The 15,672-nt window shown below is 53.9% G+C and overlaps 1 protein-coding gene and 1 long non-coding RNA gene across 4 annotated transcripts in view; one reads left to right on the forward strand and one right to left on the reverse strand.

The window, feature by feature from the left end:
* Positions 1–15,672, reverse strand: part of ARHGEF17 (Rho guanine nucleotide exchange factor 17) — a 58,260-nt gene that overhangs the window by 23,898 nt on the left and 18,690 nt on the right. The window lies entirely within an intron of this gene.
* On the forward strand, positions 1,526–9,400 carry LOC309637181. The gene is made up of 2 exons (XR_014250448.1): positions 1,526–5,052; positions 7,687–9,400. It is a non-coding gene; the product is annotated as an uncharacterized lncRNA (long non-coding RNA).

Genomic DNA, 15,672 nt, shown 5'->3' on the forward strand with positions numbered 1-15,672 from the left:
ATACACACAATACAGCACGGGGAGGAGGACAAAACCCCAGTCCTCACTGGAGCCCAGGAGAGTGGAACAATCAGAGTCCAGCTCCAGAGAGACACACAAAGGCATAGAGACAGCCTGTGGAAGCCTCCCCCTCCCCCGCAGGGGAACACACCACCGAGCCAGGAATGGGGACACCACCACTGCCACCCCAGCATGACACCACCCACGCCCAGCGAGCCCAGTGGCAGGGTTAGGATGGCAAAGGGGGCAGTGGCGCAAAATTGACTACCTCCTACCCCCCAGCACATACATTCTTCTGGGGATTGCCTCAGGCCTGAGATGGAGGCTGGAAAAAACCTCTCCCTGAGCCTATGGGCCCAGGATACCTGCCCCTGGTGACAGCCTCTGCCTCCACGCAGACCTATATCGCATGCTTAGTGCCACTAGGCCTTGCCAAGGCTGGGTCTCAGGGTGCAGTCCTCCCACTCCCCGCTGAGCTGGCCAGCCCTTCTGCCATCCCAAGTTTGCATTCTGCTGGCACCAAACCTCAGCGTCCTGCCAGCCACACCACCCCTGCCAGGGCTCCTCACAAACCTTCAATCTCCCTGCCCCCGTCACTGGTCACTGAGCCCCCAGCCCCACGGCCAGGCGGCTGGTGTGCCAGGCAGCTGGTGTGCCAGGCGGCTGGTGTGCCGGATCCAAGTTTCCGGCCCTGAGCCCCAGCATCTGCCGGTGCCTCCCCCAGCCCAGGGTCACCTGAGCTCTAGGCCTTGGCCCTGGTCCCTCGCTGCCCCTCCCCCTCCCCGTACCTGGGCCTCCCCGGGCTCAGCAGGGTCAGCGCTGCTGCTCCCCCCGGCGGGCTCCCCGGAGGCGGCGGCTGGGCCCAGATCGCGCATGTCTTCCAGCGCGATGGTGAACTGGGCCAGCGTCTTCACCATCTGTAGCATACGGCCGGCCTGCCGCCGGGGCAGGGGCGCCGGGGCGGCGGGGGTCTACGGGCCCCCTCCCTCCCACCGACGCTCCCTCCGGGGGCTCAGCCGGGCCGCAGCGGCGGTCGCGCGGTGTCAGTTCCAGCGTCGATCTGATGGCGGCGGCCGGGCCCGCGGCGGCGCTGTTGCCTCCTCCGCTCGAGTGCGCCCGGCGAGCCCCGCGCGCGGCGCCGCTGGCGGCGCGGAGGAGGGGGGGAGTCGCCCGCTCCCGGGCCACCCCCGCCTTCACGCGGCCCCATCTCCCGCAACACGCAAAAAGCGACCGACCTCGACCCCGCCGCTCCGCCACACTGCGGTGTCAGCTCTTGGACCCACCTCCCTCTGAGGACACGAGTCCGCGCAGATCCATGGACAAAGGCGAGTACACTCGAAAACACGCACTTTTTGTCCACACCTGTACACACGGAGGCACACGCAGTGGCATGCAAATACCTACACAGAACAGGCCCACATACATGGATACCTGCCCTCGGTGCTCGATTAGGAAACACGCCTGGGTCAGAGCCAAGGGCACACACAACAATATAGTTCCATACAGACCTGAACCCTTACACACAAGAAACCGACCCAGGGCTGCACACAGTGGCATGTGCTTCCGTGTTCACACAACTATAACCAGGCAAAAATAGGCACACAAATTTAGGGATGTGCACACATACACATCCCTGGGAACTGCTGCTCTCCTCCTGTCCAGGGGCAGAGCACTCGGACCATGGAGGGGGGGCTACCAGGGAAAGGGGCCCACCATGAGTCATCCCTACTCCCACCCCAACCAGCTGACCTGTGTCCTGTGCTTGAGACAGTCCCAGAGGGTTCAAGTCCTATCCCTCTCCACCCCATCCCACTACCCCCCGCCACGTGGAGGGGCTCAGGCATTTACACCCCCCGCCCTACACCACCACCAAACTGTGCTCCAGGATGTCTCCTGGCAGGGTCCTCAGGACCTGTTCCTCAAATCCCAGGTGATGCCCGAACCTATTCCAGACTCACTTAATCATGAAGGGGGCAGGGTGAGCTTAGTTTTGCACCAGCTTCTACCCTCACAAAGGGACTCAGATGCACCCTGAAGCTGACCCGGGAACTCATACTCCCCTAGTGTACTGAGGGCTCCCACACTCACCAAACCCCCAACTGACACCCTCCCCCAAACCTGCTTCCCCCAGGGTTTTCTGTGCAGTGGAGACCTTCCGAACTCATCAACAAGCCAGTCCCAGCTCCACCTTGCTTGATATCCCCCTCCCCTGCCACTTCTGTTCTAACTCCTAGAAACAGACCAGGCTCTCTCCTGCCCCAGGTCCTTGGCCCATGTCTTTTCCCTCTCCTACAAGTGTTTTTTCTTTTTCTTTAAGACTAATCTTAGTGCAAATGTCACCTCAGGGAAGCCCTCCCTGATCCTCAGATTAGGTCAGGTGCACCTGCTCATGCTTTCAAAGAGCCTCAGTTTTTCTTAACCAGGTATCATAGTTTGTAATTATACATCTGAGCAATTGCTAGATTGATGCTCATCTCTTCCCAGGGGACAGTAGGTTCCCTGAGGGCAGGGTCCACGTCCCTTTTGCAAACCATAGGACTCTGCACACAGATGCCGGCTAATGACAATAACTCCAATAACTCTTCCTCCTCCCTTCTCCCCACACACCAAGCAGTCACCACCGAAAGGCAAACCAGCCCATGCAGGTCCCTGCTCATGAAACTTCCCTGGCATCCCATGACACAGGATCAGCCCTTCCTACTGGCCCTTGCAGCCTCTTATCCTGTTCTGCCCCACTGCCCACCCCATCCCCCTGTTCAGCCCTCAACCAAGGTGGGTCCACACCCCACACCCCTGGCCAGCACTGGCATCTTCAGAGAGTCCCCAGTAACCAACACTAAAATTTTAACTCCCCAACAGACAATCCGCAAGTAGCCAACAATGAAAACAGGCACAGGGAATTCCAAGAGAGTAGCAGGAGAAAACCGGTGTGACCTGCACCTGGCAGGGGCTCCCAGAGCAGTGAGCACTACACAGACGGGGGTGGGGGGAGGGGGATGCTCCCAGAGCCTGCATCGGGGGCGGAGCCCGACACCAGACGGGTGCTCCCTAAGTTTGTGCCGCGTAATGAGAGAACAGTTGGTGAACCCACTGGTCTCTCCTGGGTCACATGAGGGCCCCGCCCAGAGTAACTCTAGAGACAGTCTGCTGAGAAAGAATGAATGCAGGCAAGAGTGTGGTATTCTGCGCGAACTTGCTTCCTGGTCCCTCTACAGCAGTGGTTCTCAAAGTGCGTCCCTGTGGAACTCGTGGGAACCGTGTTAGAAACGCGCATTCTCAGCTTCCCTGACACCACCCTACTGGGATGGAGCCCAGCAATCTGTGTACGGGCAGCACAGAGCCTTCAAGGCCAAGAGCCTGCCTGGCCGCCACATCCCCAAAGCGGGTACTTGCCCAGCCCCTTCTGCCCCACAGATGCGGAAGTGAGGGTCTTCCAGGAGGGCCCCAAGCCCTCTTCTGCCTCTGGTTTGTACCGAGGAATCCAGTGAGACCCCCCACCTCTCACCCTCCGAATGGGATGGATTGTGGACTTCCCTGGGGGTGGGACCTGCTCCTCTTCCTCCTCCTCTTGGGCTTATCACATTAGCAGAGGGTTTGGAACAGCCAGACCAGTTGACTGAGTGATGATATGAGCAAGGAGGATGGACACCAGTCCAAATGGCCAGGTTCCAAAGATAATCCCACATTAGCACAAGGGCCTGTGGTCTGAAGGCCTCACCCCAGGCCCATCGCTTGATACTACAGCTACTTAACCCACATTTGGCTTTCTCTCAGAACACCTCCTCCCCTATCTGACCCTCTCTCCAGCTATATGACCTGGGCCTTATTTCCTCTAAATTGTTGGGAGGCAGTGCACAGCTTGGGCTTGTTAGTGAGGTACACTCATTCCCTCACTCACTCCAGCGGGACCAGGCCCTGCAGAGATGAATCCATTCTGGCCGGCACCCAGGAGCTCCCAGACAACACATAGGGTTCAGCAGAGGGAGTCGCCTCTGCCTGGGGGACTGGAGGGGAGGGGTATCCAGGGAGGGCTTCCTGGAGGAGGCAGGGTTTGAACAAGGTCCCAAGGTCAGGAGATTCAGAGGCATGTGGGTGCCCAGAAGGCAGAGTTCACCAGAGGCCCCTGCCCTGGAGAAAGGGGCGGGGCCTGGTGCTGAAGGCTTTGCTTGCTGCCGCTGCTTCATTAATGATAGCTAATTAGATCCAAGCCCATTGCCGTGGCAACACAGGGGCTGGTCAGAGTAGGGAAATGAAAGGAAGCTGAGAGAAGGAACAGGCATGCACAGCTGCTGAATCAGGGTGTCCAGGGGTCACCCCCACAACACCACAGGTATCAGAGCCCCTCAGGGGGAGGTCAGCTGGCGTGGAGGCTGGAGACACCCCTGGGCAGGTCTGGTTCTGTTGTTGTTCCTCTGAGCTCCCATTTCAGACACTGATTTCTTTTCCTTTTGGGTATCGGCAGTTGTTTCAAGTGAATCTGGCTCAGAATAGTTTTTGTAAGTGTATAAGGTAGTTGGTAAAGGCCCATCAAGCCCTCCTCTTCATACCCCAAACCCCACCACACCCCATGTACCTCCCTCCTCACCAAACAGCTCCCCTCCCCCTCCTCAGTCAGGGAAAGGCAAGAGGTAGGGATAGGAAAGGGCTCTGCTCCGCAAGGCCACCACCCCACTCCAGGAGCCAGCTGGGCACCCCCTGCCAGCCCTGGGGAACACCAATCCTCCTGACCCCCACCTAGTCAGCTGACAACTTCCCCATCTCTGAGGGAAGCCTAACAACTTGCTTGCCTACCTCTAGACTCACTCCCACCCTGAGCCCCACCAAGACCACCTGCAAGACCTCTTGCCCACTTGGGGCCACTTGTGCTGGACCAGCTGGGGGACCAGTGATGAAAAAGGACATATGGATGGACAAATGGATGGCTAATGAGTAATGGCTGAATAAATGAAAGGGTGGATTGATGATGGATGAATAAATAAACGGATGGAAGAACAGAATGATGAATCAATGACAAATGAACATAAATGGATACACAGACACATGGTCCAATGGGTGAGAAGTTAATTGAGTTTTTATTTTATTCATTTGTTGATTAGCTTAACAAATATTTATTGAGTACCTTCCAGGTACCAAGCACTGTGCCGGGGACTTAAAGGTAAGAAAAGAAGTCTGTGCCCTGCTGGGCACCACAGTCTATGTGGGAAGACAAGAGTTGAAAAAGAAATAAGTACAATGCAGGTTCAGGGGCAGCAGGTCTCATCAGGCTCCTGCAGGATGGGGAGGGGTCTCCAGCCTTTCACAAGTGCACAGCTCTAACATATTTGCCAGAAGAGTGTCTGGGCCCCAAAGCTGCCCAAATCAGAACACTGGGAACGCCATAATCTTAGAATCCTCACCATCACTAATGCAAATTGAACACTTTTCAGGTGTGAAAGCACCCCACCATTGCTTTCCAAGCCCTGGCTCCTTTAATCCCCACAGGAGCCCTACGTCAAGGGCTTTGATATTGTTATTCCCCCATTTTACAAACAAGGAAACTGAGGCTCAGGGAGTCACCTAATTGGTAAGGGGTGGAGCCCAGGTGGCTGCCTCCAGGTCCCATGCTCTTAAAACCACCACCTGCCCTGGAGAGAGCCCCTCTCCACCTCCCCTCAGGCTCCCCTGCCTCCCTGGTGCCCTGGTTGCCAGAATTGCTTCTCCAGCCTCATCTGTACTGAGACAGTGAGGCAAACATGTTCTCCTGACCCAGGACGGATTTGGTAGAAAACAAAATGCTGTCCACAGGCAATGCTGGGATCACGGAGGATCCTCTTCCCTGGGAACTGAGCCCTGGCTAACGGCCCAGATGGACTGTCTGAGCTCCTGACCTCACCAACGTCCACGGGCATTAAGTTAGTACTGAATGTTCCCAACCTAATGTGCTATCCATTTTGCTGATGGCTGCTGCCCTCCTCAGGTCCTCAGGTTCATCAATGAAATGAAAGTTCCAAAAGAGGGACTTCTGGGTATAGCAATTAAAAGGGCAGGCTGTGAGCCAGACAGCTTGGGCTCAAGTCCTGGCTCTACCACTTACTGGTGATGTGACCTTGAGCAAGACACTTCCCCTCTTGGGGCCTCAGTCTCTCCATCTGCTCTTGTCTGAGACCCCTTCCCTCTTCTTCCCATCATCCATCCCTTCCCACGTCATGGCCTGTCCCTTACAGACCCTCCCTTCTAGGAGGCGGGGCCTTCTCAAGGCTCCATAGAGTTCCCAGGCCTCAGGCAGCTGCAAGGACAGTGTCCAAGCCACAGGACTCCCTTGGGACTGGCTGCTCCGGGTGGGCCCCAGAATTCTGGGGAATGTGCTTTGAGAACGGGAAGGAGAGATCAAGGGCTTAAGGAGCCTCAGGTCCTTCCTGCCACAGGGCCACTGCCCTACTTAGGTTGGACCGTGTGCACCTGGAGGTGGGACTATGAGAGACACGACGCGTGTCCCAACTGTTCGGATTCATCCACGTGTCTGTGTATGCCCTTGTCAGTGGTCTTCTGTGGCCATGTGACTACACAGCCCCTCTGTGGGTGATGGTCTACGTGGTTCTGTGGCAGAGGTGGAAAGTGAAGGGGCCACTTCAATAAAAACCAAAACCAGCTATAGCTGAGCATTCACCAGGTGCCAGGCATGGGTGAAGTACTTTACACCACTGTCTCAATTATCCTCATGAGCACCCCAGGAAGGTGTGGTAGACTGCATTTTTAGGTAGCTACCACAGTATTTTCCATGCCACATGGTCTTCTTACAATGTGGTGTTGACACTCTTCCTACAGAGTGATGAGGTTTATGTTCCCTCTCCTGGAAACTGGGTGGACCTTTGTGACTACCTTGACCAACAGAGTACATACAGCAGAAGGGATACTGTGTGACATCCAAAGCTAGGCCATACACATGCCACGTACCTTCACCTTGCTCTCTTGGGTCACTCATTCTTAAAGCCCAGCGCCATGTTGTGAGGAAGCTCAGGCCACACGCAGAGGCCATGTGTAGGGTACTCCAGCCAACAGCCCAGATGAGGTTCTACTCAAATGCCAGCAGAAACTGCCAGATTTGTGAGTGGGCACGCCTTCAAGATGAGTCCAGCCCAGCTACTATCTGATTGCAATTGCACGAAAGACTCTGAGTAAGAACCACCTAGCTGAGAAAGCAGGCCCAGAGAGGTGAAGAAGCCACGGTTATGTAGCCAGTAAGTGGCAGAGCTGGGATAAGAACCCAGGGTCTTTAATGTCCTGATGGGATGAATGAGGCAAGAGGATGCTTTCTGCACAGACCCAGATTTCATCTGTTGGCCCAGTGGAGTCCATCTGGGACCCCAACCTCTGTAGCACTAGAAAATCTCACCACCCTTCCAGAAACTATCTCTGATGGCTGAAAGGAGGATTGAGGGGGCAGCTCTCACTCCCTATGCTGGGGCTCAGGCCCAGCTTCTGGCAGCTCAACCATGCTGGCCACCTTTCAGCCCAGAAGAGACACCCTACCCACTGTACTCCTGACCCCCTCACCTCAGGGAATGACACACATTCCCTATACCCTTGGTGGGGACTTATTTTTACTGCCAGCTCATGTTTAGTGAGGTGCTGTTTCTTATGTATTATCTCATTTAATCCTCACACCAATCCTCTGAGTTATATATCACTATTATCGCCATTTTACAGATAAGGAATCAAAGGCTCTGAGAAGTGAACTAACTTGCCTGAAGTTATGAAGTCGGATGTGGCAAAGCTGGGATTTGACCCCAAGTAATCAGCATACCAGAGAAGTTGAGTGACTTCACCAGGGTCACAAAACACATAAATGAGGAGTTAAGCCAAGCCAGAGCACCTAGAATTAGATGGCAATGGGCTATATCCTCTTCTCTGGATGACTGGAAATAGAGATGAAAGTAGGCAAATAGGAGGAAGGTCTGTCTCTGTGTCTGTCTCCCCCACCCCCAGCCTCGCCACTATAATGTTCATAAAAGCAGAGACCAGGTCTCTCCATGTTCACAACTGTGTGCCTGACATACAGTAGGTGTACCATACATATCTGCTGATTGACTGACTTGCTCTGTGACTTTAGCCAAGTTGCTCTCCACTCTGGGATTCAGTTTCCCCTCTGTAAACAAATGAGGGAGGAGGGAAGGTGCAGGTGGACTCTAAGTTCCCCACCAGGCTCCCTGAGGGAGGTGGGAAAGTGAGGTCATGCCCAGAGATGGGGAATGGACAGCTTGACCTTCCTCCCTGGTTGCAGGCGCCAGGATCCAGCCTTCTGGCCTAAGGGAGGAAGTTGGAGCTCCAGAAACTGCACTTCCTCTAGACACCCACAGGTGGCAACAGAGGCCCGCATGGCAGGGGCTGCGGTGCATGTGGTTTGAATTTAACTCCAGTCTTGTTTCATGTGGGTTTTTTCCCTCTCTTCTCTGCCCTCCAAAAACCATGCACCCCCTCCTTAATTTCAAGAAGATACAGCTGGATCTTCCAGCCTGGGAAGGAAGAGTTTCTTAACATTACGGATAATGGCCAGAGCAGGAGGCGGGGGTAAGGGGGTAGGTGGATAGACAGACCCCAACAGATGTGAAAAACAGCTCCTGAAGAGCTAGTAAACTCTGAATTTACTCATCTCCAGGGCCCAAGAGGTTGGGACTGTCATCCCCATTTTACAGGCAGAGTAACCAAAACTCAGATCTTCTGGGTCCCACATCTGAGTGGCGATGTGGGGTGGGGTGGGGTGGCGGATGGGCAGGAATACCACTGGGAATCTGATGAAGCCTTAAAGTAGGATCTACTAAATCTGGCAACCCTAGCTCCCAGGAAAAGCACCCACCCACCGCTGTGCGCACTGCTGCTCACAATAGTGGCCTGGCCCCTGGTCCCAGCCCTGGCTCAGAACTTGTGGATGAGGTCTGCTTCCAGAGCCCTCCCATGCGAGCTCTAAAAATTACTTCCTTCAAAATGCCTAAACCTTGCTCAGCATAGAACACTGTACCGGGAATCGGGCCCATATGGTCTGGGCCCAGCACCACCATCTTCCAGCTGTTTCAAACATCCCTTTCCCTCAGCCTTGGTTTTCTCACTTCAAAAGTGAGGGTGGGGCTTCCCTGGTGGCGCAGTGGTTGAGAATCTGCCTGCTAATGCAGGGGACACGGGTTCGAGCCCTGGTCTGGGAAGATCCCACATGCCGCGGAGCAACTAGGCCCATGAGCAACAACTACTGAGCCTGCGCGTCTGGAGCCTGTGCTCCACAACAAGAGAGGCCGTGATAGTGAGAGGCCCGCGCACCGCGATGAAGAGTGGTCCCCACTTGCCGCAACTAGAGAAAGCCCTCGCACAGAAACGAAGACCCAACACAGCCAAAAATAAGTAAGTAAATAAATTTAAAAAAAAAAAAAAAGTGAGGGTGACCACCTACTGCACAGCAGGTGCTCTGCAAAGGAAGGCTCCCTTCCTTCACCTCCACCCACTCTCCAGCATGCAGGGAGGCTGGGGTGAGGGGTCGTGGGAACGGAAATTATCCAGTGCCTGTTTCCAGCCCCTCCTGTTCCCTCCCTCCTTCCCTCGAACCCAGGCACAGTCGGGGGGGGGGGTTCCATTTGTGTGTGTTGTTCGGGTGGGATGGGGTGTCCTGCCTCTAGAGCGGAAAATGATTCACTGGGCTGTGGGCCAGGCACCCTGGGAAAGGCCAGGCCAGCCTCAGGCCAGAGCCCTAGGGAGCCAGGAGGCAGGGAGGAGGGGGCAGGGCTTGCCTGAGCTGGAGATATAATCCTGGGGGCTCTCAAAGCTCCGCAGCCAGAAGAGGCCATCTTCCCCACGTACCACAGTGCCAGAAATTCTACTCAGACCAACAAAGGCCTACTAATCTGACCTCTGTTCTAAGCATGGATGCTGCTGGAACAAGGCAGAGGTGCTCCCTTCCCTTTGGAGCTCACAGACTTCAGTATGCATGCCTAGAACAGAGCCCACCAATAGTAAGTAAAATACATATTTGTGCATCAGTGGATGAATGAAGCAAGCATCAGTGTAATGAATGTGCACAGTAAGTTTAGAATGTCCATGTTCAATCCTCCCTTGAAGGAGGGAGCCAGAGAAGGGACTGTTCCTTCCCATTTTACATATGGGCACTGAGGCCCAGAGAGGAAAGTGTCTCCTGACTCCGAGGGTAGCAGGCAGTCAGCTGAGGCTAGAACCAGGCCCTTGGGGCTCTTGCTACCACAGCTTGTCCAAAGGGACCCAACCAGCTGGGAGGCATTACGGTCTCCACCTCCCTTGCCCCTACCCTATTCTAGGACCCAGGGGACACTCCCAGGAAGGGAGCAAGTTCCATCCATCAGTCACTCTGGCCCTAGAGTGAGCCCTGGTGACCCTTGCCCAACCCAGAGCCCAGGGAAGCCCCTTCCATCACACCAGACAAGTGTAGGGTGGTTGAGATGCGCAGGGAGAGTGACCATGCCCTGCTCAACGATCCCTCCATCCCAGCCTTGAGGGGGCTGTCACTGGGCTGGGGCCATGCTGGCAGAAGTGGTCTCTGCCTTGGCTGACAAGAGGCAGCCTCGGCTTCTAAGCCTTGCTGCACTGTATCAGCAACTAGTGACCAGCCGTAATGCCTGGGCAGTGTGTGTGTGTGGGGGGTGTGTGTGTGTGTGTGGTACACAACAAGATTCATAGCTAAAGGTCAGCCTGAGCCAGATCTAGGTTCCACTCTCGCAAGGCATCAGGACTAGGACCACCACTTCCAGGAAGCTGCCCTTACAGCCCAGATCTGCCAACTCCCCTCCTTTTCTGAGCAACCTGGGCTTCTGGAATAGCAGCCTTGAAACCTCAGACTTTCTCTAGGCTTACTATCATAATATTGACAATAAGGGGCACCACTCAGAACTTCACACTTTACAACATGCCTGCAGGGCCTAATTTCGTCCGATCCTCACAGCAACTCAGTGGGGAACCAAGGCTCAGTGAGGAGCCATAACTTGCTCAGGTTCTCAAGACTAGGAGGTGGTGGGGCTGGGGCTCAAACCACGCCCCCTCTTCCACTGACCTGCTGTGGGACTCTGGGTAAATCACTTAAGCTCGCTGTGCCTGCAAACAGGAAGAGAGCAATGGCATACACATAGGAGTTGATCTCTCTTGAGGAGTTCCTATGTGCTGCTTACAGGTATTTATTTTAACCTCGAGATAAGCCTCCTGGATGGGCCCTATTATTACCCTGCTTTACACAACAGGACTATGGGCACAGAGGAGTTAAGGGCCTGGCTCAAGGTCTCACAGCAGACAGGATTTGTGCACCCAGCGGGCCAAGGAGTCAGAATATCCACATCTATTCCACAGTGCAGGAGATGGGACCCCTTCCAGCCCAAGGCAGTAACCCAGATAGCAGCCCAGGCCCCCAGCACAAGGAGGACACTCATACTGCCTTCTTCACAACAGTGGGAACTGACCACAGGGTGAAGTGAATCATGCACTTATGCAGCTCTTTCAAATGCCATGGAGAAATGTTCAGTGTAATATTAAATGAAAGAAGCAAGGAGTATACATACCACACCATCTCAGATCATGAAATACATATATGTATATGCAAAGAGAAAAGCCTGCACTGATGGCTGCCCTCACCTCTGGGAAGCCCACATCTGTGCCTCAGTTTCTTCATCTAAATAATAGAGAATATAAAGGGCTTACTTAGCACAGTGCCTGGAACAAAGATCTCTCAATAAATATTGGCTGTTATGAATAACCAGAGAACCTTAGAAGGCAGGTCATCTCAGAGGTAATCTGGACCAGCCCTCTCCCAGGGCAGGCATCCCTTGGCAGCCCTTTCTTGCATACCCCCTGGACCAAGGAGCTCACCCCTTACAATGGTACCCTGGTAGCTCCTTCTATTATGGGCAGGTCTGCTTGGGAGAAAGCCCAAGCTGGGCTGGTCCCCTCAGTCCCTGGGTGGCCTTAGCATTGGATGGTGGTGACCTTGGGAAGGATCATCCATCTCCCATTCTAAATCCTCTGTCTTAGACCTTCCTATGGGGCAATTCTCCAGGTGCAAGGTTGGGAGGGGCTTTCTGGGTGGCTCTCTTGTCCCCAGCCGAGGAGACCACCTCTGTCCCTCCCACTGTCTCTGGGATAACTGAGAAGCATTTGCTGCAACACTTTGTGCCTTTTCCATTTTCTCCTTTGGAAAACAAAGAGAAGCCAGCTGGGTCTGACCTCCTCCCTGCCCCACCCCCAACCCCTCCATCCCCCAGGGGAGGGAGGCCCTCTCTGCCTCCTCCCTGGACTAGTGGAGAACCCCAAGAGGAGGGGCCCTGTGAGCTGGCTGTTGCCATGGCAACGGCAGCCCTGGAATTTGACCACTGGGGCCCAGGAGTGGGGGGTGGGGAGTTGGTACAGGCCATGCTGGGGGCAGGGAGGAGGGTCCAGAGGCCCAGGAAAGCCAAAAAGGGCAAAGGCAGAGCAGGGGTCCGGCTCCTTCCATGGCCTCAGTTTCCTCATCTGTAAAGGGGAAGAGGCTTGGACCTCAAGATCTCTCTTTCCAGCTCTAATCTAAACTGGAATCTGGACGAGGGCTAGGGGTGGGGGAAGTAACCAGAGCAAGGTCAGTTGCCCTTTTGATGGACAGAGACCCCAGGGGACAGAGACTCATCCCAGGTTACACAGCAAGTCCAGAGCAGTACCAAGACTAGACCCTGGGTGGGGCGGGGGGGGGTCTGTCCAGTGTGGCTTCCCTATTTCTCCACTGGAGAGGATGAGGATGCCTGTTTCATGTCTGGTGGAAGAGGCCCTCCAGGAATGGCTATGGCTGGGCTGGGCCCACAGTCCTGAGACAACAATGTGCCTACCCCAACAATCCCCTGCATTCCTGGACCCCGCAGGCTGGCAGAGGGCCTGCTCCCCCCCAACCCCCCGCCTGCAGTGCCAGGCTGCAGTGGGTAGTTTTAAATGGGGGCTCGCCCCTCTCTGCCTTCCCACTCCAGGAACACAGTGAATTCTGCTGCCAGCCCCCCTCCCTTTCAGCCAAGCCTGAGTAGGGGCTAGATCCACGGCCATCCTCTGTGTCCCTGCCTTCAGACAGCCCTCTCTTGCCGCCTCCTTCCTCACAGTCAACCCTGGGATCAGGGTGATCTCCAGGGCCCCTGCAGCCATGATACTTTAGGCCCAGAGAGGGATGGGACTTGTCCAAAGTCACACAGCACAGATGAGGATTTGGGAATGCTATGCCACCAGCCTGTGCCCCATCTCCAACTGTCCATCAGGTTATACTGGTGCTGCCCCAAGGCTTCCTCACCTCTCTGCCATTGATCCTCAACAACCACAGCCTTGCTCCCCCAGGGGGTCCTCACACCCACCTCAGAAAGATGCTCCTATTCTGACCAAGTCACTCCTGAGCTTAAAATAACAGCCGTCTGGGAGAAAAATAGAGTTGGAACCATAACTCACACTATACACCAGGATAAATTCCAACTGGATCAAAGATTTAAATGTAAAACAAAACAAGAAAACATAAAATACCAGAAGAAAGCATGGGAAAATTGCTTTATAAGCTTGGAGAGGGATAGGCCTTCCTAACCATGACTCCCAATCCAGAAGCCATAAAATAGAAACTTGATAAATTAGACCACATAAAAATAAAAACTTCTGCATGGCAAAAATACACTATAAACAAAGTCAAAAGTCAAGTGACAAATCAGGAAAAAATATTTGCAATTCACAACCCAGACAAAGAAGTAACCTCCCTACTATTTTAAATGTTCTTAGAAATTGGTAAAACAAAAGGCCAACAACCCAACAGAAAAATGGGCAAAGGATGCAAACAGTTCACAGAAAAGAGAATCCAAATGTCTCTTGGACATGTGAAAAGATGCTCAGCCTTACTCATTATAAAATAAATGCAAATTAAATACACTGAGATACCATTTCACCCATCAGATTGGGAAAACACCCAAAGGTCTGACTTAGTGAGGCTGTGGGGAAGAGGTCTCCTTCTCAGGTGGTGGACCCCTGTGAAGAGCATCAAAATTAGAATCACACATACCCTCTGTCCCAGCAAGTCCATTCCCAAGAAATTGCCCTAAACGTACACCAGCCCCCATACAAAATAACCTATGAAAAAGCTCATTCACTGCAGCACTATTTGTAACAGCAAAAGACTGAAAATGACCGAAATATCTTTTAAAATGTGGTTAAATACAGTTCGGTAATCTGTGCAATGAGACACCATGCAGTACAAGAAGGAATATGGAAGCTCTCAGGACACTGAAAAGGCAGATCTGCAAGCGATACTCAGTAGAGAGCAGTGTGGACCGTGTGCCATCATCTGTGTGGAAAGTGAGGAAAGATGGTGCATTTGCTGGTGTTTGCACATAAAACGATTCACAAGAACTAATAACCGAGTGTCCCGGGGGTACGGCAGGGTGGCTACTGGCGGGAAGGAGACTTTTTACCTGTTCTGATTTTTCCTAACCCTGTGAATAAATTATCTATTCAAAATTTTAAATATATAGACTGAATTTTTTAAAAACTTCACCTCACAGTCTGGCCTTTAAGCTTGCTCCAGGCTCACATCTCAGCTTTGAACAGCCTCTGCAGCCCTCATCCTCCTTCTCTCCCCAACAAAGGCTTTGCCTCAGCCTCTTCCTCATGAACCATCCCTTCTGTATGCTCCCTCTTGGGTGGGAACCCTCTGGGCTCCCCCAGCCACTGCTCATCTCTGTCCCAGCCCTTATCACCCCTGGGATCCCTATCTGTGTATGTGTCTGCGCACTGCCCTGTCTTCCTGTCTATATACAGGACCAAGTCCCGAGGGGCTCTGGGTGAATGAAGACCGAATAGAAGAATGGAGGCTGCTCCGGGACCCTGAGTTTAAAGCCTTTGTTTCTGCTTTCTCTCTCCATTCTAACTGGTCTCCTCTTGGACAATTCCAGTCCCATCTGTGACCTCCTCCAAGACGCTCTCCCTGCCCACCCTGCAGTCACAGAAGGGCTCGGCACTCCAGCCCTTTCAGAGAATTGCTGAAGTCCTCCTTCACAGGCCACCTCCCCACCCACCCACTCCTTAGGTTGAGCGACCTCAGGGCTGGGCTTTGACTCAACCAGAGTTTGGACGTGAGTCCCCAGCCTGGATGAAGGCCCAGAGGCTAGAACTCGCTGGGCAACCCTGGCAATCCTGCTCCTCTCTGGGCCACAGATACCGTCTGTAAAGTGAGGTGGGCAACAAGCAGCTTTGCAGCAGGGTGAGGATTTCTGCCAGTGAGAATCCAGCAGAGCCCCAAGCCCACAGAATCCCACCCCACATCTGCGTATCCCCTTAGCTCTGTTCCTAGGGCAGTTGCCTGGTGGGGCGGGGAGAATTTTGAGCCTCCCCTGGGAAACTCAACTTATCCCTCCTCCCACAAAGATGACTCTCTAGGCTATTCTTGGTAATTCCATCCACTCTCTCCACCCCTGGGACCCCACCTCAGCCAGGCCAGGCCACCACCCTCCCTTCTCCTTCCAACTTGCTGTATGATTTCCCACTGATCCCCAGTGGTCAGTGGTCCAGCCCAGCTACCAGAGGCATTATCACGTTTGATTCTCACCAAAACCCTATAATAGGTGCCATCACAATTATCCTCATTTTACAGGTGCATAAACTGAGCCACAGAAGGACTAAGTACTTGCTCATGGTCACACAGCTAAGAGG

This window comes from Balaenoptera physalus (genome assembly GCF_965194825.1).
Source record: "Balaenoptera physalus genome assembly, chromosome: 10".
NCBI classification, from domain to species: domain Eukaryota; kingdom Metazoa; phylum Chordata; class Mammalia; order Artiodactyla; family Balaenopteridae; genus Balaenoptera; species Balaenoptera physalus.